The sequence below is a fragment of the Canis lupus genome, chromosome 3 (genome assembly GCF_003254725.2).
Source record: "Canis lupus dingo isolate Sandy chromosome 3, ASM325472v2, whole genome shotgun sequence".
Taxonomy (NCBI): Eukaryota; Metazoa; Chordata; class Mammalia; order Carnivora; family Canidae; genus Canis; species Canis lupus.
This window is the reverse complement of record NC_064245.1, coordinates 66135202-66160596: the sequence shown is the minus strand read 5'-3', so window position 1 is coordinate 66160596 and position 25395 is coordinate 66135202. Positions and strand designations below refer to the sequence as shown.

Sequence of the window (25395 nt, the reverse complement as noted above, 5' to 3'; positions counted from 1 at the left end):
CTATGATATTCTGTTTATAGAAGGCTGAATAAAATCTACACATTGTTACAAAATAAACAATCAAAATTTAATAGCTTAAAACAACTATTTATTTTGCCCACAGTTTTGTGGGTCAAGGTTTTGGGAGGATTGGGTTAGGCAGCTCATCTCATGGCATCAGCTGGGACAGTTGAGGCTAGAGCATCCACTGCTGAATGGCACATCCCTGTCATGCCTGGTATCTTGGGGTTCCTCAGTGCTTCTCTCTCTCCATGTGTCATGCCATCCTGTACGGATTCTGCACAGGACTTGGGCTTATGAAAATATTATGTCTTCTATTGCATTTGGCTCCTAAGAGGGTAGCATCAGGCCAGTTAAAGGCTATGTTCAGATCTGGCAGTGTTACTTCTGCTGTTTTCTATTGGTCAAAACAGTCATCGGGCTCATGCAGATTCAAGGAGTTGAAGAAGTAGACTCTAACTTTTGATGGGGGTGGGGCAAAACTACCTTGCACAAGAAAGTGTGGGATGGGAAATACTGTTGTATCCAGTTTGGAAAATATAACCTGCCACAAACCATATAATCAGCAGCTGAATGTAAGAAAAGAAAAGTTTCTTCTTTCCCTCATTCAATAAATTTTCTTTACTTAACTACTATGATGTATGCATTGCATGAGTGATTAAGGAATGTTTCCTGTTTTCAAGGTACAACATTCTGGCAGGAGAGGCAAGAGAAGTGGTTTATTAGTTAGGATGTGCTGTGTAAAAAAAACACTTCAGGGGATCCCTGGGTGGCTCAGCGGTTTGGCGCCTGCCTTTGGCCCAGTGCGCGATCCTGGAGTCCCGGGATCGAGTCCCGCGTCGGGCTCCTGGCATGGAGCCTGCTTCTCCCTCTGCCTGTGTCTCTGCCTCTCTCTCTCTCTATGTCTATCATAAATAAATAAATAAATAAATAAATAAATAAATAAATAAATAAATATTTAAATGAAAACACTTCAAAATGTGGTGGCCTAAAAAGAACTGTTTCTTTGCACATGATTCTGTGAGTTTTCTTATCCCATCAAGTGCCCCCCTCAGTGTCCATCACCCAAGGCTGGGTTGTTCTTCTAGCTCTAGTCATGCTTGCTTATAAGTCAGTGGTCAGCTTTGTTCAGATAGGGAGCTTTGCTGATCTTAGCTGGGCTTTCGTGCTTGTTTTGGGATTGACAAGCTGTAGGCTAGACTAGAGTAATATTGGCTGGGCATCTGGGGTCTCCACCACGTTGTCTCTCTAATGACATAGATTTGAAACTGGCACAGAGTCACTTCTGCTGCTTTCTATTGAACAAAGCAAGTTACAAGGTCAACCAAGACTCAAGAGGCCAGGAAATAACTAGATAGGAGAGGGTACAAATCACACTGCAAAAGGCAGGGATGCAGAAGGACCATTATCTTTGGCCACTATGCCATCCATCCACTAAAGGTACCAAGCAATGTCAATGCAGTGTGGTAATCATGGTGGGCTATGGGGTGCAGAGGAAGGATACTCTGTGAACCCTGGGGCATTCAAAGGGGATAGGAAGTAGGAAGTAGCATAAGAAGGGACCAGGGAAAGCTTCACTTCAGTGCGTATCCTGAGGATGAGTGGGATTCTGAGTCTGCATGGAAAACAGAAAGAAATTTGCCACATTGGTCTTGCCTTGAAGTATACTAAGTATTCAAGGTCTTTATCTCTGAGTCTTGGATAGGAATGCATGCTACACAGCTACTCTGATATCCCAGCTGGGAAAAACAGAACTGGCAGGGAACTTGTAATGAATTCCCAATCTCTTCCTATCGGGCAGATAGGTCTGCCTTTGTATATTAGTCCGGTAGGGTTGTCATGCCACACACTCGGTGGCTTAAACAACAGAAACTTACTGTCTCACAGTTTTGGAGGCTGGAACTTCAAGAGAAAATTGTCAGCAGGTTTTGCTTCTTGTGAGACCTCTCTCCTCGGCTTGTAGATGACTGTCTTTTCCATGTGTCCTTACATGGTCTTCCCCCTTTGGGAGGCCCGGTCCTCATTTCCCCTTATTACAAGGATAGAAGTCAGACTGGATTAAGGGCCTGCTCTAAGCTCCTCATTTTTAAATCAAGCTCCTTTTTAAAAGTTCTATCTCCAAATATACTCAGATTTTGAGGTACTAGGAGTTAGAGCTTCAGTACATGAATTTTGGAGGCTGCAAATTATCCCACAATACCATGGATACCTAATATCAGAGTTCAATCTGAAAGCTCGAGCTTTACTCCATGAAACCTGTAGCCTCTTGGCTTTTGGATTAAAATTCCATGTCTTCCACTTCCCAGATGTCGTACCTAAAAGGGATGCTTGTATCTAGTCTCGTTCCTTTGTGTTCTGCGTGTCTCCTTCCTTGGGGAGGCCTCCAAAGTCAATAAAAAGGCAGAGGAAACTCAGAGCCCAGAAGTAACAAATGACCTGGTGCACAAACAAGCTTGTTAGCCGTTGGCACATGTGAGGGATATTATCTTTAAATTAGTTGGGGAAAATTAATATTGCTCACTCGCTATGCTCACCCTTATTGTCTGCTCTGAGAATCAGCAGGGCCAGAGCCACTGTAGATAATATTTTTTAATTAAAAGGAAAATAGCTTCTTGTGATTAATCTGCTTCTTTGGGGACTTGATCCAGAATCTCATAAATCTAAAATGGAAGCATGTGCTTGTTCACTGGCAGACATCCTCCCTCTCAGCCAGCTCGGGAGCTGGGTAGGAGGAGAAGCTGCCCAAACGGGAAAAATCCCAATCAGGATAGACCTAAGCCAGGCGATGAGAGACCAGACTCCAAGGAGGAAACCGTGAGATCTCAGCTGGGGGAGAATTCCTGGCAAGGACATCTTCCCACACAGTGCCCAAGAGAGCAGGTGTTGGTAGCCAGAGGTCAGAGGTGACAGTTCTGGGACCCTTGTCCGAGACCCTGGCAGCATGGCTGAGACTCGGTTTTCTCATCTGTAAAGTGAGGGTAGATAAATATCTGTCTCAAAGGGAGCATTTATGCAAAACGGAGTCTGAGCTCTACAACCAGGCTGCCTGATTTTTTTTTTTTTGCCAACATATAGCATAACACCCAGTGCTCATCCCGTCAACTGCCCCCCTCAGTGCCCGTCGCCCAGTCACTCCATCCCCCCGCCTACCTCCCCTTCTGCTACCCCTTGTTTGTTTCCCAGAGTTAGGAGTCTCTCATGTTTTGTCTCCCTCTCTGATACTTCCCACTCATTTTCTCTCCTTTCCACTATGATCCCTTTCACTATTTTTTATATTCCCCATATGAGTGAAACCATATAATGTTTGTCCTTCTCCAATAGACTTGCTTCACTCAGCATAATACCTTCCAGGTCCCTCCATGTCGAAGCAAATGGTGGGTATTTGTCGTTTCTAATGGCTGAGGAATATTCCATTGTATACATAGACCACATCTTCTTTATCCATTCATCTTTCGATGGACACCGAGGCTCCTTCCACAGTTTGGCTACTGTGGACATTGCTGCTACAAACGTTGGGGTGCGGGTGTCCTGGCGTTTCACTGCATCTGTATCTTTGGGGTAAATCCCCAGTATTGCAATTGCTGGGTCGTAGGGTAGATCTATTTTTAACTCTTTGAGGAAACTCCACACAGTTTTTCTCTTCTTTTTTCTTTTTTTCCTTCTTCTTTGGGATTTTATTTTTTACTACTTTGTTTTAAAATCTGTTTTTCACTTTAGTGGTCCTTTTGCTTTATTCTGTTCTGATCTTTGTTTTCATTTCTGGTCTCTGACCTCATCAGAATGATCTACAGTGAAATTTACTTAGGTTGTGGTTGATATTCTTGACTCAGCCCACTCATATAGCCACTCTGCACTGAGCAAAATGACTAGAAGAAGAACTCACTGGGCTGCCTGATTTTGAATTTGGAAGACTCCACTTTCTTGTGACTTTAACCTGGTCATTTAACCCCTAGCGCTTTTGCTTCCTTTGTGAAAGAGACATGATAAGAAGGGCTGTCTCAGTGGTATTGTGAAGACTAAATATATTTAAATATATCAAGTGTTAGAATATGGTATAGTAAATACCAAATAAGCATTTGCTTTTACAAGGCAATGTTAGCACACACATCTTTTGCATTGTTAAAGCAAATGGGATCTTAGTAAGGAAATGATCCAGCCTCCATTTTCAGAGATAGAGAAATGGAGTTTCAGAGAAAGGATGCGACTTGCCCAAAGCATAGAGCAAGTTATGAGCAAGGCTGGGGCCAGGATGCAAATTCTCAAACCCAGGGCTAGAATTATGTACAAAAGTGTGTGGTATTGGAATTCCTGCCTGGCTTTTAGCTAAGAAGTTAGAAACAAGGCCACTTAGAGCAGCCCAGGTAGCCCCAGGCAGTATGGGTGAGAGCAGTGTGTACCAGCACTTCTCTGCCTTGCCAGCACTTGGGCAGCATGCCACACCCATAGACTGATCTCATCTTCCCACCAGCCTGCCCGGCATCCCTGTTAGACAGATGAGGACATTGAGGCCCAAGAGAGTTACATAAGTAGCCAAAATGTACACTATGCAACAGTGGAGCTGGCATCTCAAGCAAAGATCAGTCTAACTTTGAAAGGCTACACCCTTGCAAGGCTGCCCCTCCTAGAAAAGGCTCTGTTCCACATCCTGCCTGCACTTCCCTTTTCTCCCTCACTCCCTCAGACCTCCTCAATGTTTGCTATTGTGGCCTCCTCTTCATGCGAAGAAGGATCATAAACTTATTCTCACTAAGGTGGCAATACCTGATGAACATTTCAAGTGTTACTTCTTCCCCTTGCCACATCAGCACCCCCAATACATTTATCACATTAAGGTCGTGTGCCATTGAATACACCAGTCAGAATACTGGTGGTTGGTTCATTTGTGCCAAGGGCTATAAAAAACAGAGGCAAACTTGGGCTATTGTTATAACCTACCTGGCTGCAAGTGAGGCCAGCCAAGCAGAATCATGGTCCCATTTCACCGATGACAAACTTAAGCCCAGGGAGATGAATCCAGAGACCACTCGAGTGGTCGAGGCACTCTTCAAGTACATTAATGAAATCCTGGGCATTCCTTCTATTCTAGTGCTCTCTCTGTGTATTAGAAAAATCAAGAGCTCCTCCTTTGCCTGGAAATCTTGGGTTAGTCACAGGAAGGAAGCTGGATTTGACCAGAACATGTTCAAAATGCTCATAAATTGGTTTTTCCTTCACTTAAGACTTTCATGAAATAGAAGGTGTATCAATCATATCAAAGCCCCTGAGCTACCCTCCAAGAAAGTGCCAGGACTCACTGTCTACTGACAGATAATGAACCTACTTCTCAGCCATGGAAGCCACTTGCACATCTGATCATCATGATTAATGTGGGACAGGAGACTGGCACAGCAATGTCATTCAAAGGTAACTTTTCCCCCTTTCCTTCTCTGTCCACAGAGCTATATAATTTCTGTAGAATTTAGAGCTGAGGGGATGCTCTAAACAAATGCTCTTTTTACACATGAGGAAGGCAATAATAAGAAAATTCAAGGGGGCAGGTGTGTAGATGATAAAGACATACCCATTCAGTAGCAGAAGGATCTTCCAAACAGGCACCAATTTGTTACTCAGTGAAATGGAGGATTTCAGGAGGGAGTGCAGTCTTAAAACAATGGCTGAGCACTGTGTCAGGTGGGATCCAAGGGGACCCCCGTGTCTAGCTAGGGGATTGCCTCATGATTAGTAAGGTGGTTTCACATGCACTGCGTTAGTAGGTAAGATTTCACTCTCAGGTTAAAGTGGGTATTATAGTTCCCATTTACAGATTAGAAAAAAGGTTCAGAGGACCAAAGGCACTTCTACTTGTCTTAATCTGGTAGCAAAAGGCATTTGGACTGCTTGTTTGCTCCTGGCCCTGCCCTCTGCCCTTGGTGGACCTGCCTTCTCACCTACTAGCTATCTGGTGCTTGAATGCCACTCCAGACCTATGCAAGCACTGTCCTCTTTGTTTAGCTGCAACTTTGTTCTCCGTGTGTGTGTGTGTGTGTGTGTGAGAGAGAGAGAGAGAGAGAGAGAGAGAGAAGTGAGAGAGAGGGTGAGTATATGCGCTGGTGTGGACCTGATTGATCTTTGGAGGAAAACACGCTGGTTCACAATTCTCTGCTCTCTGTATTCTGTGTTCTCGAGTGGGTTTCTTACCATAGTGATGCTGTGGCATCTTTGCTTCTAAACAGTAGAGGACCAAGGAAAGTCTGTCAGATGAGTAACTGAAACAATTCCTGGCCCCATTGTGTATCTTCACAGTGAGGTTTCACAGTTTCCTTCTGGAAGGAGAACCTTTGCAATAGACTTCCATGGTTTGAGGGCTCCAAAGAGAGCTTGGGAGGAGGGAGAGCTAGAGAATGCAATGGATAAATATATGGAACTTTGGCAAACATCAGTGTGGTATCAAGAAGTGAGCATGTGGAGACCAGGATCCTTATTTGTGACTTGCTCATTCATTTGTTCCTCCATTCCCTCATCAGTGAGCATTTCTGAGCACCCAGTGTGTACCTGTGCAAGATGGTAGAACAGAAAGACAAAGATAAGTCATGGCTTCATCCCTCAAAAACTGCCTGATTTTGTGCAGATCAACCTCTTCATTAAATATGCCCAATAAATCCCCACATCAGGCCCATCTTTGTTTGCTGGCGCTACCAGAACAAAGTACCATAGACTGGGAGGTTTATTTATTTATTTATTTCACCTTTCTGGAAGGTAGGAGTCTAAGATCAAAGTGTCAGCAAGGTTGGTTACCTCAGAGACCTTTCTCCTTGGCTTGCAGATGGTATCCTCTCCCTGTGTCCTCACCTGGTCTGTCCCCTTTGTTTGTATCCTAATCTCCTCTTTTAAAAGGACACTGGTTGTATCAGATTAGGGCCCAACCTAATGACTTCATTTTAAATTCACTCTTTTTAAAGACCCCATTTCCGAATACAGTCACATTCTGATATGCTGGGGGCCAGAATTTCAACGTGAAATGTCGGGGGACACAGCTCCACCTATCACAGTGTCTTTGCGACTTCTGACTTTTTTGCTTGGAACATTCATTCCTCAGATATCTACATGCCTTGCCCCTCCTTCCATTCGAAGTCTCTGTTCACATATTCCCCTTAGAGGAATTGTCTGATCATCACTGCCAAAAGAGCAATTCTGGGGGCACCTGGGTAGATCAGTCCGTTGAGTGTCTGACTTCAGCTCAGGTCATGATCTCAGGATCCTGGGATGGAGCTCCAAGTCAGGCTCTGCACTCAGCGGGGAGTCTGCTTCTCTCTGCCCCTCCTCTTGCTTGTTGTCTCTCTCTCTCTCAGGTAAATAAAGGAAAAAAAAATTTTTTTTTTAATTATCAATTCTGGTCTCCTTTTTCTTTCCTTTCTCTTTCCTCTTGCTTGCTTTATCCTGATTTTTTATCATTGGCCCCATGGATACACACATGTTAATTGACTTACTTCTGTCTCCCTCACTGTAAGATAAGTTCCCAGAGGGCAAGAATTTGGTCCATCTTGCTCACTGACGTATCCTAAGGGCTTTGAGCAATGCTTGGACAGTACCAGGGGTCCACATATATTTCACGAATGAGTGAAGACTGAATGAATGGTACCACCCTCTGTGGAATCATCGCGTCCCTCCTCTGTACTTCGTGTCCTGGAATTGATCAGCTTACAGTCCTTCTCATTCATGTATCCCATGGAAGTCTAGACCTCCTTTTCTCTTTGGATCCCCAGAAACCAGCAGCTTGTCACTCACTTGATACAAGTCCAGGAAATGTGTGTACATATAATTGTTAATATTCCAACAAGGATGCCTATTATGCTATGCTGTTATTTTCAAAAGGGCTCACATGAGAAATCTCTTTTAGAATTTAGTAGCAGGATAAAAAATGTAATTTCGTCCCATGAGGAATTAGTTCATTTCTGTTTTTCTTATAAAAGACGATGCTAGATTTTTCTTTTGTGTCCTGCTTCAAGGAATTGCAAAGCCAAATCTGACACGTAATTAAAGCAACATTATTGACACTTGTGGTTCAAATGTTTCCCTCTCCATCTTTCTTAATCTTGAGTTTGCTTTTCAATGTTTAGACTATATTTAGGATTTTCTCAAATCTTTAAAGTAACTCCCAATATGTTTTCAGAAGGAGGTAAGATATAAGTAAAATGAATAAAATTTTAAAAGTGGGACTATATCTGCTTAGCAGACATTGAATAGTAATGGGGATGGGGAGGAGGGCAGGTGGATGAGGGTGAGGTCTGGAGAGCTTTCAGGAAGAAGTGGGACTGGTCTTTCTGCCCCATCCAACACCCCCTGCCCCTCCCCCACCCCCTGCACTGTAGCACCCAGAGCAGGGGAGGGGTGCCTAGAGAACATGTGGAACGTTATAATGACCTATGGAGAAGGACAGGCAGACACGGAAGTTTACTATCCTTCAAGTCACTCAGAATTTATACCATGAAACATATTTGGAAATTGCATGCAAATGAAGGCCAGTCATCCTGCTCAGAAATCAGAGACTTTTGAAAAATGGGATGGTGTTGCAGACTTCTGAGGTTTCATTCATTGCTGTTATTGCTGAATTCTGCAACATCTACCCCCCTCCACCCCCAAGTCACAGAATTTTACTGCCAGATGGGGATTCTGTGCCTAGATTCCAGGCGTAGCCGTGGGATTGATGTATGGGTTTAGGAAATTTGTTCCCCAGTGATATTGTGTGCAGAATGGGCATTTTTCTTGAGTGTACAGTTTATTCTGATTCCCAAACAAATCTATGATATTGTGTCCCTTCCCTCCTCCCCCCAAAAAACCTCCCTCTGATAAAAATGTGGACTAGCATTGAGTATAAACCTTACTATTTAGAGGTGAGAAAGGTGAAGCTCAAGGAAGAAAGTGACTTTCCCAGGGCCAGGTTGATGTCATAGCTGTGCCCTGAAGGCGGACCCATCCCCCAGCTCCAGCATTGCTATCAGAGTCCAAGACTGCTTGCAAGTTGGAGAGCTGGTGCCTACCGTGATGAGGTGATTTTCCCACTCCATGTACACCCAGACATCTGAGGTGATTAGGCATTTCCCTGGGGTGCTAGACAGCTCAGAGAACCTCTGGCATCCAGAACTATCTTTGGGCATCTCTGGCTGTTGTATCAAAAGTGCAACAGAATAGGCAGCTTATGAACAGAATTTTATTTCTCATAGTTCTGGAGGCTGCAAGTCTGAGAGCAAGGCATCAGCATGTTCAGGTTCCCGTGAGATCCCTTCTAAGGGTTGCAGACTCCCAGCTTCATATTGTACCCCCTCATGGAGGAGAGCTGACAGTGATCTCTGATGTCTCTTTATAAAGCACTAATCTTATTCATGAGGGCTCCACCCTCATGACCCGATCATCTACCAAAAAAACCTGCCTTTAAATACCATCACATTGGTGGTGAGTATTTCAACATATAAACTGGGAGGACACAAATGTTCACTCTATTGTGAGAATCTTCTTTGGAAACACCTTTGCTGCAGTTATTTGGGGACTTTTCTGCCTTCCAGAGAAGCAAATCTTATTTGCACAGGTGCTTGAGAAGCAACATGCATTCTCTTTCCACTTTCAAAGTCCATATTTCCTATGTAAAAAGAAAATCACATTCCTAGGGAAGCAAGGGGAGGCTGGAATATCAGGATAACTAGGTTGATCTGGCTAAAAAAGGGATGTCTCACTCTTTTATGGTCATAATTTGGACACGCTCAGCAGAGGTGAATTTTCATAGTACATTTCTGTCTAGAAGAGTCTTCCATTTTTATAGCTCAGAGTTTCACATAGAGGGTGAGAATAAGGTCTCCACCCAAGCTGCATTTGGGCAATAAATTTCCACTTTATTTTTCAAGTGAGTCTAAGCCAAAGATCAGGAAATAGAGATGATATGGGTTAAGGGTAGATTGAGGTGTGAGGCTTCTCAATGGAGGCAAGATGCAGGCAGAGTTGTATATCCTTCTCTGTCTTTTCAACATAATTCCATGGTTGGCAAAACCCAGAGACATTAGTTGAGCCTAATTTACATGCTTACCTTGGGGAATGATGAACTACTTTGAGTTGTTCTTAAGATTTGATTTGCATTTGTGCCCCTGAGCCAACAGATATGACAAATGAAGAGGCATTTGGGACTCCTGCCAACTTCCTTGCTAATCTTGGTTTAAAGACTGCTGAGAGGGTGTGGTGGTTTTCAGGCCAATATCATCTGTGTTTATGGGCTGGGGACATAGGGTGAAGGCTTGAAAACCAGGAGCTCAGTTCAATATTGGCAGAGCATCTACTTTGTTTAAGGGATGCTCAGGAGGCTGAGCACTAGGACTTTAACAGTGACTCTCAACTTCTGTTCTTGAGAAGCTCATGGTCTTGTCAGGAAGATGGACACATGGCAGGGATATACAAGCCAATCTAGTGACTAGACGACAGAGGTATGAAATAGGGAATTATGGTGGGAGACAGGACCTAACCCAGTAAGGGAAGGACCAAGGAAGGCTCCCTTAAGAGCTGGTGACAAACTGGGTCTATAGACTGAAAGGATATAAGCAAATGCATCACAGACAGAGGAAGCAAGGTGAGCAAGGTGTGGAGGTGAGCAACTCTAGGGTAGAACAATTGTGGTAAGAAGCTCCTGACTATGGGTGTGTAAGTGGACTATGAGGCAGGAGAGCAGAGGAATTGAGTCCATGCGGGGAGGAATAATTCTCACATCCTCAATAACATGAGCACTATCAGACGTGGGGATCACATGGAGAGATTCTAGTTGCAAATCAATTATTCTGATGACTTGAGTGGAGGACAGTTTGGATGGGTGGACACTGTAGGAGAGTCAGCTGGAAGTCACCAACAGCTGAAGGTCTATTGAGATCAGGGGTCACAGGGTTGGGGAAGAAAGGAACACATTAACATCCATTTCTGGGGTAGAATCAGCTCATCTTGCACTAAGGGACACCTGGAGGAGCTGTTTCCTGCTCCAAGATATGAGAAGAGGGAACAAAGCACAGCAATAGACATATGACTCAGAAGTGACTGAAGAAAAAAAATAAAGAGACTGGTTCCCTAATGCAACTAAGAAACCTTTTATATGAGTTGTTTGAAAGGCTCCAAAGGCTCTAGGCATGATGTTGCTGGGACAACTAGATGAACAGGCTGTCCCGGAGAACATGATTTTTTTTCCCCCCAGAAGGACAGCATAAGCACAGAAAAATCATACCCAAAGACCTGCCTATTGCAGAACACTCTGGGAGATTTGTCCAGCAGGAGCTTCTGCACTGAGGCCCGGGGAGAGTAGCTGTGGGGTGGCAGCTGGAGCCTGGGGCTGCTACTCAGGAAAAACTGCACAGATGTGGTTCAGGGAGTCAAGGTTGGAGGGATGGAGTCTCTACTGGGAGCACTCGTGGACTGGACAAATGTGCTGTCCTGCCAAAGAGCATGGCTTTCATCAGAGTCCTGGGCTTAAAACTAGGCTGTGACACATACTATGTCTAGAGTTCCATTTGTTTTTTTCATGTTACCAGCTGAAACGTGTTCTCACCAAATTCATATGTTGAAGCCTTTACCTCTAGTATCTCAGAATGTGAATGTATTTGGAGATGGGGCTCTTACAGAGAAGATTCATTTAAAGTGAACACTGCAGGGTAGGTTTACCAGGGAAAATGTTCTCTAATAGGTGAGGTTTGAGTTATGATGTATCTTTTTTGTAAAGATTTATTTATTTGAGGAGCCAGAGGCAGAGGGAAAGAAGAGAGTCTTCGGCAGGCTCCGAGCTGAGCCAGGATCCCTAGGAGGAGCCTAGGGTGAGGCATAATCTCACTGAGATCACTATCTGAACTGAAACAAGATCAGATACTTAACTGACTATGCCACCTCTGCCCTATGAGTTATATTGTATCTTGATCCCTCTTAGATACTTAACAGAATCCTAGGGTGAAGGTGTTTTCCTGAGTAGATACTGCATTACTTGTATACTCTTATTCCTTCAACAAGCATTTGTTGAGCACCTTGGAAATTTCAGGGACTGTGGCTACAAAGGTGGTTAAGACAAGGTCTATGCCCTGGGCAAGCATACAGTTCAGTAAAGGGGTTGACAATCCCTATTGCCTGTAGTCACTTCTGCACTACAACAGCAGAGTTGAGGAGTTGCAACAAAGCCTTCACAGCCATGTGGTCTGGCCCTTCACAGAAAAATGTTGCCCATCACTGTTCTATTGGAAAGTAGATCATTGAGGAACAGCTTGGGATTCTCTCCCAAATCTTTGCTTCCAGTAAGGTCTCACTCAACTGGATCTCTCCCTTCCAATATCACCACTTTTGAATAACCTTTGATTCTCCCTCCCTCCCTGGATTCATCCAGGACTCATTGACCCACATACCTTTCTTTCATAACACACATCACAGTTTCTATAATTATCCATTTCCTTGGTGATTATTTGATTAGTGTCTGTTTTCCCCACTAATGTAGCCCTGATTATGTGCTTGGCACTATTCTAAGCGCTTTACATATATTACCTGATTTTCATCCTCTTGGCAACCCTATGAAGTAGGTGTTATTATGACCTCCATTTTACCAGTGGGGACCTGAAATAACCTGCCCCAGGTCCCTGGGAAATATCACTGTCCAGGTGCATTGTTGGTGTTCCAGAGGCTGGCTCTAGAACCAGACTGTTTGAGGTTCAAATTCTGACCCTCTCACTTACTTCACAACTATGCATATGGACCTACCATGGTGGATCTTAAAACATATGCTTGTTGAGTTGATGAATGATTCAGCATCATAAGCCAATACTATTCTAGACAAATCAGCTCAGTACTGTGCAGGCAGAAATGATGAGCACATTTATAGCTGATGTGGGTGGATCAAAAAAAACTATACACACGACCTTCATTTTTCTGAGTTAACTCAAGACCTCAGAATAAGAAACAAGAGAAGAGACACCTTTTCTTTCCCAGTGTCACCTGATGCAGCTGAGGGTTTGTCCTCCTGGTACTCCCCATATGCCATGTCTGGGCTGAGATCATGCCTCCCCAGCCGTCCTTCCTGTTCTTCTGATCTGTGCATTTGCAATTAGCTGATCAAAGCAATTCCCTTTTCCCAACCCTTTTCTTCCTCCCCCAGACTCTATTAAGCTTCTAGAAACATAAAAGCAGCTAAGCTATTACCCGAACTGAACTTGAACTCTAAACCTCCAGAGATTCGCCCATCACTGAGCGGCAAGGCTCCCTGGACTTCCAGCTGCAGCAATTTTGTGAAGTCAGCACAGTGTGCCCACGGGAGACACCGTATTTTATTTTTCAATCAAGCATGGTGCCATCAAGTATTGCTTAAGTGGCTTGATATCAGCACTTTTTTTTTTTTCAAATAACTCGAGTTCCATGTGCATGAAGTCTCCTTGTGTGAAAATGTGTTCGTTATCAAGATTTTCCAAAGCCCTGGTTTTCTTGTTCTGAGCAACTGCAGGCATTTCCTCCAGCTGTGATCCCTTGGGCCCTGTTCTGTCGGCAGGTCAGCCTCCATCATTTAGCGATAAACACACTCTTTTTTTTTTTTTTTTAATTGGAGTTCAATTTGCCAACATATAACAAACACCCTGTGCTCATCCCGTCAAGTCCCCCCCTCAGTGAACATACTCTTATGCTTCAAGATGGAATCAGTGAGAATCAACCCCCGGGACGCAGGTCGATGGTAGCCCTGGGTGTTTGGATCTTGGTACCCAGGGCTCCTTAGGTGCAGAGTGACTGTGAAATTCTGCGTTGCTTTCAGACTGAGCAGTCTGGGGGCTGCTGGTTCATGGGCAATATTTCCCTTCTGGTTGCCACTTTGGCCAGCAGTTCAAATGGTGCTGCTTCAAGCAGAAAGTTCCATTTTATCACCATGAATTCTTAACCTGTAAGGGAACCTGATTTGGCAAATGAGAAGTTCTCATCTTCCAGGTCCCTAGTTTTCAGAAGAGAGTAGCTGCAGCATCCAAATTTTGCTGGTTCCCCTTCCTGGAGCGAAGCTGGTTCTGGACTGTGCAACCTGGACATCTACGTCATCCCAATTCCCATTGTCTTCCATTGTGGCTGGAGAGACTCTAAGCTTGGTAGTACTCTGAAACCATCCTGGGGACTCAGCTTGTGATGGGGCCTGGGAGTGAAACATCCCTAAGATTAAAGCATGTGAGGGAGAAAGGGGATGTCATGGGGCCATAGGTCTTCTCTGTCTTATCTTCAGAGGCATCGAAAGCAGGATGTCATGATTTGTCATCTGCTATTTCAATGACAGCAACAGCACAATCCCTCCAAACTCCAGATATTCCAGATTTAGAGTCAGAGGCCCTTAGAGCCTTGGCTCTAACCCACTCTGGGTTGATTCCCTCCAACCTGAGTGCCAAAGCTTTTAGGGAAAAGCCAGATGAAAGCACCTCACAAATGTGTATTCCACATGCATGGTTGTTAATATATGCAAGTGAATTGTAAAGTGTAAAACACTGTACACATTTGAGGCATTAGTATTTAAAACATATCTGGGTTTCATTACTTAGATAACTGTGATATTATTTATAGAAGTATTATAATCATCTAAATAATAGAGAAATATAAGATAAATAGGAAAATAGGTTACCTGACGTGTAAGAATTAATCTTAAACAAGTATTATTTTCCCCTTCCCTCTCAGGCAGGCTTAAAGGAGGTTTCATGGTCATATGCAGTATTTATTTTGTGTCCACAGTATATATCACAGTTGTAGCTTTGTTCTTGTTCAGTATCTTTCATCTATAAGATTAAACTCCATGAGGACAGAAATGATATCTGATTTGGTCACCACTTTAGCAGGGAGTGGGTGCTTCATGGATGTCCATAGAATGAGTGAGATAAAAAATAATGGTGCACATTTGTCACAGAATCTACTTTCTGGAGGTTTGCAAGGAAAGACTGCATATCAACCATTGGGATTCAAAGTTTGGCAGCTTTAGTTACCCTTGCGGTGCCCTCAGATCCTAACTGTCACTAAGTGAGTCTTTTCTAGCATTTATTGAATGGCCAAATGGTCCAGGCTCATCATGCCTAACACTACATGAGCTGCTTCATCTCACCAACATTTGGAAGTAGTGTTTTAAAATATAGGCTTTATTATTATTCAGTTACAGTGTGGCCCACAGACCAGGAGACAATTGCCATTGGAAAGATAGTTTGTTACTCGAGGTTCCCAAAAGGAGGAGGACACCATGCCACAGGGGCCCATGCATGACCACATTAGGGTTGGTCAGGAAGCAGAGGGACTGAGGGGAAAATGTGAGCAGGAGCCTTTACTGTGGTTTCCTTGGGAAGGAATAACCAAGGCAGAGTGAGCAGATTTAGGATTGGCTAGATTGAATAATTCAGGACACTCTGGGGCATCAGAGTTATTCTGGTCATCGGGTACTTGGCCTTGGGGTGAACAGGACATGGGCCTGGAGGTGAGATCTCTAGAGAGGAGGAAATTGGGTACATACACTCTGGAATTACTGGCTCACATATTGAAAACATGCTCCCAGGAAAGACCTTTACTGTCTCTAGGAACTGGCTAACCCTGAGAGGGGTGGTCACTCTATAGTCAGGAGGGCCTCAAGGGCCTCATAAATCATCAAAAAATACAGAAAATAAGAAGGCATGAGCAATACAGAGTGATACTGATTTGTGTTTTTCTGCCCAGGAAGATGTGGTTCTGAGAGGTTAGGTGGTATGATGAACCTCCAACAGCAGGAAAGAGGAAAGACAGTAGACTTCAGACTGTTGGACTCCTTTCCAAGCTGCTGTGACTAGCCTCTGTCAGCAACAGTTGTACCCTTTGTATCAAGAACTTGTCCATGATCTATTGTATTCAGTACTCTCTTTAGTAGCAAGAGAGAGAACCCAAACTTAAAACAGTTGAAACAAATAGGGCCATTTATTGACCTCTGTAGTGGGAAAGGCCAGGTTGTGGCTAATGGCTATAATGACAGATCTTTCCTCTACACTTACCTTTGCTTCTGTCTCATCTAGCTTCAATCTATACTCTTGAAGACTGTCTTTTCCACAAGGAAGGGTTCCCAACTTCTAGAAGTTTCTGGAAATTTCTCCCATCTTCACTACCTGAAAGGAAAGAACTCCTTCCTTATCATAGGAGAAATGTAATTGGCTTAACTTGGGACTACTCCACAGACTAATTCTTGTTACCTGACAAGTGAGGTGTTATTATTTTCCCAGCTTAGACCATGAGCCCATTTTGGGGGAAGAGGGAAAAAAGAAAAGAGATCTATCACCATAATATGTAAAGAGGTGGTGGTTATCTTTTATTTGTTATTTGAGAAAGAAAGAGAGCTAGGGGTTGGGGGGCAGGAAGGGGAGAGAAGAGAGAGAGAAAGAGAGAGAGAGTTCTAGACAGGCTCCATATCCAGCACAGAGTCTGATGCAGAGCTCAGTCTCATGATTCTGAGATCATGACCTGAGCTGAAATCAAGAAATCACCCAACTGGCTGAGTCACTCAGGTGCCCCAGGAGGCGGTAGTTATCTTAAATTATTATATATGCACTGTAGGAATATTCGGTAAAATTCCAAGTGTGATTCTCACTTATCAAAATTGGGTGCTTTATTGATTAATCTGAAACATACTTACCAGAACAAATCCCAGGGACATCCCAGCCATCATATAATGGATGAGAAGAAAAAAAAATAATCTCTTTCATCACACAAAAGTAAATTTTAAAAAATCAGCACAATTGTGAATGGAAGTTGAATTCTATTTCAAATAAACATGAAAGGCAAGGAGAGTATAAGTCAACAGTTTTGAGGAGCAAGTTTCTTTGGGCAATGCAGTACCTGAGAGTTTGGGTTTTGAGAAAACCAAGCTGACCCTCAAACAAGAAGAATCAGGCTTCAGCAACTGTCTCCAGAAGTCGGGCAGCACAGGACAGAAGAAAACCATTTCCCTCTGCAAATTGTAGATCCTTCCACCAAGAAACCTTGGTGTTTCATGGGAGTGAAATCAGCTTTCTGCATTTTTGGACAATTAGGAAAAATGTATTCTCCTGATTTGGCATCCCAGAGTCATCCACTCCATGGAGCAAAAACTGTACTGAATGGTTTGTCCTTCTTAGTCTCTATCAAGGATGAGTAATTGCCTCACCTCTCCCTACCCTCTCCCAAGCCCACCTGTGATTTGTTTTAGTGGTTTAAATCCAAGCTTTCATAAGATAAAGTTATTGTAAGATTGGAACTCAATGGGAGTATGGAGGGCTTTGAAAAGAAGCTCTCCATCAGGGGTCCTCATCCCCCTTAACCATCAGTAAAGGAATGGGTGAAGGCTGGCTAACCACTAAATGCATCAAAAAGTCCTACAGCAATCAGCAAGTAAGAAGTGTTAATTCATATAATGGTTGCCTAGCTTGTGCTTGGAACTAGAGCGATTTACAGATATGTACAACCTTCTGGAATATCAGAATTTCCAAAAGGCAGGGTGACATGGGCCATTTATTAGTACAATTATCAAGAAGTTAAGTATTATTACCTAAAATGTGTATTCTTACATTTTGCATGATAAGCAAAATATTTTTAAATATAAAGTTCACTGAAGGATTAATCTTTGGAAGGGACTCTGATGGGCTGGGCAAATATTTAGAACTATTAGTGAGAGGTGCAGGCCCAGGTTTTTGGTAGTAATGGTAGTGGTAATGGTGATGTAGGCGGTGATGATGTGTATTTAGTGTTTAGCACAGCTAGAAATGTATATTTGAAAATATGGGAGGAGAGATTTCATTGCCTCAGATTCTTGAGATCAGATAGTGAAAGTGAGATGATAAGGGATTTAGTAGGAATATTTTCGGTTTATGAGGGGAGAAATATACCAGAACTGAACTCTCCCCTCCCCCCTCCTCAACCCATGAAATTGTGGGAGGCCAGTTGGAGAGAAGGACATGGAGTCACTATCACTCTTTATTCTGAGGGATTAGAAAATCACTTAGAATTCAAGGTGGGTGAAATTTTAGAAACTCATCACATACAATTCACTCATTTTTCAGTGGGTTAATGTGAAGTTTAGAGTGGAGGGTTTAAGAGATGAAGTAACCTACTCATGATCAAATACTCAAAGCACAAGTGAGAAGCAAAACTAAGAGTGGACCTGTGACTTCTGACAACATGATCACCATCTTCACCGTCACACACTGAAGGTGGTATGCCTTTTTCTGAAGTACTTTACAAGATTATGCAAATTTGTTCTATTTGACCCAAAATGACAGAACCAAAAGGTGGAAGTTATAAAAGAGACAATTGAGATGAGTATATGGAAACATTTTTTTGAGAGTCAGAGCTGTACAAAGATGAAATGGGTCATCATGTGATTGTTCAAAATTTAGGGAGCAAATGTGGGATGTGGTGAGCTGTTACTCACAGCGAAGATTCAAGAAAAGTATGACCACTTGTGGGAAAATCAGAAGTGTCCCCAGAATTGGGAAACAGGGACAGGGAAGGTTTGTAGGTGACGGGGAAAAGTTTGAGAATCATAGAGTCTTAACTGAATCTGAGCAGAGATTTGGAATAGTGGACAACACATGGTACAGAGACTAGATCTTCCTCTGCCTTCCTATTCCTTCAGCAGTCTTCTATGATAAGCTATCCATCCTCAGAATTGATAAAACCTTGTGACAATTCTCAATTATCACACCCCCTGCCTCTGGTTAGTATAGAATATTCAGGAGAGATGCATTCCCGAAGACCTCGTACAGTTCAAGTACAACTTCAGCCAAGACTATTCTTGACAAAAGATTGTAGACATTTATAAAATAAATATTCACCATTCAATATGTTGTTATCAGCTGGCCTTCTTTGCCCATGAAACAATTTATGAGAACATACTTATGTCATGAAGATGCAATGTGATACAGTGAAAATGGATGGGCTTTGGAATTAGTTAAAATGCATTTCAAGTCTTGGCTCAAATATGGCCCAAAGAGAAGAGTTTACCTTTCTTGAACCCCTGACTTTTCATCTGTGTGATGAAGTAATAAGATATATCTCAGAGGGAGCTTGGAGGCTCAGGAAGGTGGTATGCAATGCATCCAGCCCAGAACCTTACCTCTAAGGTTAATGTCCTTTTGTCATTTCCTATCGTTGAACAACTTCAGTTGTTTTAAAATATTTTTTTCCTTTGTCCTGTTGATTAGTATCTGTTTCCATAGCCTTCACTTCTAACAACAGATCCTGCATACAACACTTGCATTTTTCTCACTCTGCAATAGAGTGGGTATTTCTACCTCAGACTCCCATATAGATCTTTGACGTCAGTGGGGCATAACAACCAATATTTGACTGTGCTTGAGAATTCACAGTGAGGCCCTTTTACTTTGTATTTCTAGTGGTGACAGGCCCTTAATAAATACAAAGGAGTGTTGCATTCTATTACAGAAATAAATACCAGCCGGTGGTATAAATGAATATCTTCTATATTGCATTTCTCCAATTTAAGGATAGCAATGCAATGCATTATAAAAAGATCAATCATTTTGTCATTATGGTCTTCTTTGGCTCCAAACCAGTTTATTGGATTCCTTTAGTTTCAAGTAACAATAAAATAAATTGCCTCTTATATTGAAAGGGAAAATATCATGTTTGAGACAGGATTGAGATTTTATGGCTGAGATAAAAATGAACCCATTGAAAATACAGGTTCTTATCAACGGGCCAGTGAATTATATGTGGAGAAGGTCTATTCCTCCTTTTTATATTGAGCCCTGATAAAGTGCCATTTGGGGCTTGATCTTTGAGGATGAAAGCTCAGCATTTTGATTCATATACTTCTTGCATTTTAGAGAGAAATGCAAGAGAATGAAACAATCAACTATTCTAATGTCCTTGATTTGTATAGAGAAAAAATGAGGTCCAAGTTCACCCCTTGAAACAACTTCTGCACACACATGATCAAGTCTTTAGAGTTTCTTCTCTAACTTGATCCAAGGGTCAGGATTATGGACTCACAGAGTTTTAAGGCTAGTCTGTAGTTTGGTGATTATGGGTCACACTTATTTTACAGCTGAAGAAAATGGGAGCTAAATGATTCTTCTAGGTCACACGGAGATTTGCCTGCAGATCTGGGGGCAAGGGTCTGCCAGTTTTGGACCTTTTTAGGTGATTCCATTTCCTCTCACAGAGTGCTAAGCATCTTGTGGAAAGTGGGCAAGTGTAGCAGAAAAAGAAAACATCGGCCTTCCCATGGAAGAAGCTGGGATCTTAGGAGACCAGATGTCTCAGGAGACAAGCATGGAAGAGCTAAGAGAGATGATTATATCCCGTCCTGCCTCCATCCCCGTTCAGCACAGCCTTGTCCCCAGGGTTCTCCAACACCCCTCCTGTCCTCTCAGTCTTTATCTTGCAGCATTGTGCTTGTTCAGTTAACTTTTCTGTTTATCATTTGTTTTTATATCCTTGCCACTTGGCAAGGCAGTGCCTCACGCTCTGCAACCCATAAACTTCAGAATCTGAAGCTACTAAAAATATAGAAATGTCAGAAATTCAGAACACTTGGAGGAGAAAGAAATGGAGGAACTGCTTACAGAGCTTGATACATCCTGACATGCCTCTCTCATCCTGGCCTCTCCTCTGCCCTTTCTTTCTCTCTTAAATTTGTGGTGACATTTTAATTAAAAAGTTGACAAAAATCAAACACACACACAATAAGCCCAGGAACACTGAACAGTTGTGGATGGAGGCTGCATTATTACTCACATGGAAACTCCCAGCTTGTGTGATTCATTGGTGGGAGTCATGCGAGAAGTGCCAGAGAAGAGAATCTTATAAGAAAATGGTAGGCAAAATCATGCTCTTCAGGGGATAAGAAGAGCTGTAGTTGGGTGCCTGGGTGGCTCAGTGATGATTGAGTGTCTACCTTCAGTTCAGGCTGTGATCCCGTGGTATTAGGATCGAATCCCACATCAGGCTCCCCACAGGGAGCCTATTTCTCCTTCTACCTGTGTTTCTGCCTCTCTCTGTGTGTCTCTCATGAATAAATAAATAAAATCTTAAAAAAAAAAGAAGAGCTGTAGTTGAGGTGGGGGGAGAGCCTGTTCCTCTCACCTCAGCAAGGGCCTCATGAGTGACCACTGAAGGATGAGACCATAGTCAGTGAAGTTGGCAAGAATCAGCATTCCCAGGGGTAACAGGAGCCATTAGGTCAAATTCTAGCACCAGGTTGACCCTGTTTGGATAATCTAGCAGCAGTCATCCTGAGCACTTGTTAGCATAGTCTGTGTTAGCATAGTCAAACCAGCAGGAGCAAAAATTGGGAAAAAGGGCCACAAGGAGGGAAACCGTTTAGATCCAGCCAAAAGAACTTTCCAAAGAGCATCCTGGATCTAACAAGAGAGAAAGGCAGAGAATGTGTGAGGAGGGGTGGCAACATCAGTCCCTATAATTTTGTTGCAGGGGTTGAAGAGGGGCACAGCAGAATGGGTGATCATTACCTTTGATTGTCACCCACTCTTTTGACCACCTCCTTGAGTATATGTGTTCAGGAGACTCCAGAGTTCTGCAAGAGAGGAAGACAGCAAGAGATGAAAGAGTAGATCATTACTGGGAACATGTTATCTACAGAACGCTGCCATTGTTGGAAATGAAACAGCAACAACAAGATGTGTCTCACCTCTTATTGTTCTGGGCACTATGTTGGAAACAGGGACACAGACACTTGACTCTATCCATGCCTTTATCCTAGTTCTTGTATCTTACTATAATTGTCTATTTGCTTGCCTTTCAGGATGCAGAGTTCCTCCAAGACACGGACCCTATTCTTTGCATCCTTGTATCTACAGTGCCTCATTAAGTCTCATTGCAGTAGAGTGGCCAGGACACTTACCTGCAAACTCACTATGACCTTGAGAGTGAAACTAATGTTGTTAATATTTGCACCTGGATCTTAAGCAAGAATCACCTGGGAACACAGCTCGAAGAAGCATTGCTCAGTAAATGTCTGTTCAAAAATGGATGAACTTTGAGCCAATTCTTTGAGCTCAGGGCAGACCCTGAGACAGTCACTGGCCCAGCCTACTGGAAGATGACAGCTGAGGGCATTGTGACTCTAATTTTGTGTCATTTGGGACTCATCATTGTACGTTATTGGGATGTGATCACACGGACACACAGAGGGAGACAGACGTGTAAGACGAGGCGTTCTGCAGCCATCCAGACAATGGCAAGCCTCCATCTCAGGAGGAGCATGATGAGAGGGTGAGCTGGTAGGATCTTTCCTGGCATCCTGGGGCCTTTCTGAGGTGGATGTGTATACTGAGCTCACATCAGAATAACCACCAAGAAAAAAAAAAAAAAAAAAAAAAAGAAGAAGAAAAAGGAGCCAGACAAGAAAAGTGAGAGGGAATGAATATCCCTGCTGGAGACAATGACTAATTTAGGGAGGCTAAGAGAAATTTTTTTTGTCTGTTCATTTTGCACAGCTTCAGAACATTCTATGACAGCTCAGCATGCAGCGTGGCACTGTCAGAAGAGACCTTGGAGAGTGAGGGAGAGCAGTGAAGAAGTGGAACCAGAATATCCCTGCTGAGAGCCTGGAGGTACTTTCTGGAATTCTCTACCTCCTAGATAAATAGGAGATAAGAGAAAAACGTTGAAGAAGGGTAGCTTTCTTCCTGAATCCCATTCATTGTCACTGGAGGCAGGAAAAGAAAGAAATGAAAAGAAAAGGAATGGAAAAGAAAGGAAATGAAGAACAGTCACGCTTGGCTGGGATTCTTCCTACATAAAGGAATCGGTCGAAAAAAAAAACACCTTTGCAGCCTGGGTCATCTCATCTTAATGTGAGATGAAGATGCCTGTTGAGATAGAAAACCTCACTTTTCCTAGCTCAGGTTGGGTCCATTCTCAGAGCCTCTCTTTCCATCAGCAGAAGGGCATCTGCAGTCCCTCTGCTGCACTTTTTCTGCCTTCAGCATTTCAAAGAACCACTCGGAGGTGGTGTCTGTGGGTTTCAAAGAAAGAGACCACTCATTCATTGCCAGGCAAAAGAAAAAAAAAGGAGGAGGGGGTGGTTCTGTCCTTCAAAGCAGCCTCAGCCTGCTCGGACTCAGGGGCTGCGTATCTGAGGGTGAGGTCAGAAGCTCACAGTTGCTGTGCGCAAAGGAGGCGTGTGGCTTGCATCCATGGGGTGGAGGAGGCCACGTCTTGTTCTGCTGCCCTACTCCTTTGGTTTCTTTTTCTTCTCCTCTCTACTTGGTTAAATATTTGATCCTGTAGCTCTTTGAGGACTGGCACACCTGCTTCTCTTCCCCCGATCCCATGCCAGTCACGGGCCTGTGGTGTGTACAGTCTTGGGTTGCTAGGCAACTCAGCTCTGCTGTGTGTATGTGTGTGTTACAGGAGTGTGTTATACATGTGTTATACATGTTGTGTTGAGTGCATAATGCATGCGCTGTGTACACGTACATGTGTATCATATGTTTGTACGTGTGGCGAGCATTTACATGTGCTGTGCATGTTGTGTATGTGATGTGTGCTCTGTTATTTGCCTGATGTGTGTGACGTAAATATGATGTGTGTTACCTATGTGTTTAAGTGTATTGTGTGTGCAGTGTATGTTTGTACACGTGTGCCATGCATCTGTGTAGTCTGTAGTGCATGTTGGGTGGTGAGTGTTATGAGCATGACACATATTGGATGTTTCATGTGTATGATGTACAGGTGATGTGTGGTATGTAAATATTTATGTGTGTGGCATGTGTTGTGCATGTTTGTTGTGTGTGTGTGAGAGAGAGATCAGGAATGTGGGATGCCTTTCTTATGTTACTTGCCAGTGCAGGGGGTCCTCTAGCTAACCCACGTGTCTCTCTAGCTTTGGGGGCCTGATGGGACTACATTTCTGCAGCGTGGAAGATGGCAGGAGCCCCAAGTTAATGAACCAATCACTGGTTCCTCAGTAAACAACCACTAGTTTTCTGTCAGTTTACCGGCCATTTCATGTGCCTGAATCTCTCCCTGGAGCTGCCATCCTCCCCCATTGTCACTCATCTGTCTTCACTCTCACATTGAGCTGTCAGCATTGTCCTTTTCCCAGTCACCCTGAGAGGAGAGGGAGGGGGCGTCCTCCCCTCCTCCCCCTGCCTCCCCGTGGTAACAAAGAACGGCCTGCCAAACTCACCGGGCCCTTCTCCATCCCTGTGTTACAAAGATGAAACAATCACAAGCATTGTTGGACATTTGCTCCAGTTGGAAATTCTCTCATCTTCTGAATTCTGCAGCAGCGTGCCACCATGATTCCCTGGCTTCTTGGCCCCTTCCCAGGCATCCCCATCCTGCCTTCTTCGACAGCCTGTGTTTAAATTGTTTCCCATCGTGGTTTCCACATTTCAGTCTATTCGCTTTCCCTGGTTGAACATATTCACACATTCCACCTCCATTTCATCTTCACAGATGAGCCACAAGTGTCCAGACACAGCCAAGACCCCTTCTGGGCGCAGACCTGAAGTTCTAGTTCTGTTTGGGCAGTGCCACCTGTGCGTCGGCAGGCACCTCCCACAGGCTCTGCTCCCAGCCTGCCTCTCCTCCTTCTGTGCATACCTGTCACTGGCAGAACTGGAAGTACCGCCACCTCCAGCAGGAACCCGGAGGAGCTGCTCACACCCTGTGAGGGGACAGGAGTATTCTCCTAGAGGCCTGTTGGTGGGAATAAAATGCAGGAAGCACACAGATACAATTAATGCATCACCTGGCTTTCAGTGGGTCTTGAGAAAATATTTCTTACTTTCATCTGTCTTTAAAAAGCAACATGAAAGTTCATTGAGTCAGGGATCATTTTCATATGGGAGTTTTTAGCTATGATTTTAACAAAAAGCTAAATAAAATTGTAATATTTAGATGATCAGAGTGAGGATTATCTCTCCAAAAATATGTAGATAATAGAGCATGTTCCAACCTCTCCTTTCTTGATGTTTGGAAATCTGTGGGGTTGAAGGACAAGGATTGTTTTCTCAAATATGCAGATAAGGAAACATGGATCCAGTGACTTCCTCAGAGTCTCCCAGCTGAGCTGGGATGGCAAATTATCTGCACAAATTCTGTGTTCTTCTTGCCTCTGGTGATCTGCCAAGAACAAGTAGGTGCCCAACCGGCCAGCTTGAGAGGGCCAGCCAATTCTGAGCTCAGAGTAGGGGTCAGTGGCTGAATCAGCAGGGTGTAATCACCAGAAGGGTCCTTGGGGAGGTTGAAGTTTTTGATAGCTTTTAAAAAATGGACATTTTTTTGGGAAAAAGAATGACAAGGGCATGGAAAGCAGGTGCTGTAACACATGGAAAGGCCTAGATGGAAGAATAGCCCCAGGAATGCGAATCTGTTCCACATATTATGTAAATTATTTTGCTCACCTCCCAGTAAGAAGAGTGGGTA

At 43.5% G+C, this 25395-nt stretch overlaps 1 long non-coding RNA gene across 1 annotated transcript; it reads right to left on the bottom strand.

Annotated features, from left to right (window-relative positions):
* Positions 1–13578: 13578 nt before the first annotated feature.
* LOC112653921 (uncharacterized) lies at positions 13579–24801 on the bottom strand. The gene is made up of 3 exons (XR_003132629.3): positions 24152–24801; positions 15996–16106; positions 13579–14140 (listed from the first exon to the last, which is right to left on the bottom strand). It is a non-coding gene; the product is annotated as an uncharacterized LOC112653921 (long non-coding RNA).
* Positions 24802–25395: the final 594 nt, after the last annotated feature.